The sequence below is a fragment of the Eimeria maxima genome, genomic scaffold (assembly GCF_000499605.1).
Source record: "Eimeria maxima Weybridge genomic scaffold, Emw_scaff1247, whole genome shotgun sequence".
Classification (NCBI taxonomy): domain Eukaryota; phylum Apicomplexa; class Conoidasida; order Eucoccidiorida; family Eimeriidae; genus Eimeria; species Eimeria maxima.
In genome coordinates this window covers 4,153-4,941 of record NW_013563442.1, presented here as the reverse complement: position 1 = coordinate 4,941, position 789 = coordinate 4,153, and positions in this window count along the sequence as shown.

Genomic DNA, 789 nt, shown 5'->3' with positions numbered 1-789 from the left:
CACATATCCAAGCCATTGGATTGCCCTTCTTCTTCTGTGGGGTTCTTTTTGTTTGATCTGCTGCAACCCCTAAACCCGATCCTCCAGCCCTAAACCCTAAACCCTAGACCCTAAACCCTAATCGTACGAAGGGTTTCCTATACGAAAGGTTAAGGGCAAGATTCTTACCGTATATTATTCTACCTAGTTATCCCGAAGCTTTAAACCCCATCATCCAAAACCCTAAACCCTAAACCCTAAACCCTAAACCCTTTTTTTTTTTGGCTGTGGCGATGGATAACGACGAAAGAAATAGCCACAGAGTTCAATGTACACCCGACGGTCCAAGGGAGAGTACATCTGTAGGGTTTGAGACGGAACCCTTTGATCTAAAAGTGTTTGAGTCCCAAACCCTAATTAGGGTTTTGCATGCAACAGAAGAAAAAGTTATATTTGAACTAAAAGGATGTGATGCTTCTCTTGCTAATGCTATAAGAAGAATTCTTATTAGCGAAGTACCTACTTGTGCACTAGAAACTATTCAGGTAATAAACCCTAAACCCTAAACCCTAAACCCTAAACCCTAAACCCTAAACCCTAAACCCTGAAATGGGGTGGATGGACCCTATTTTAAACCCTAAAAAGGATAAAAAACAGGAATTAAAAATAAACATAAATGAAGAAAATACACAACAACATACAACATCATTTTTGAGGGTTTTGTTGTTAGGGTTTAGGGTTTAGGGTTTAGGGTTTGTTTGTATTTTTTTTTTTTTTTTTTTTTTTTTTTTTTTTTTTTTTTTTTTTTTA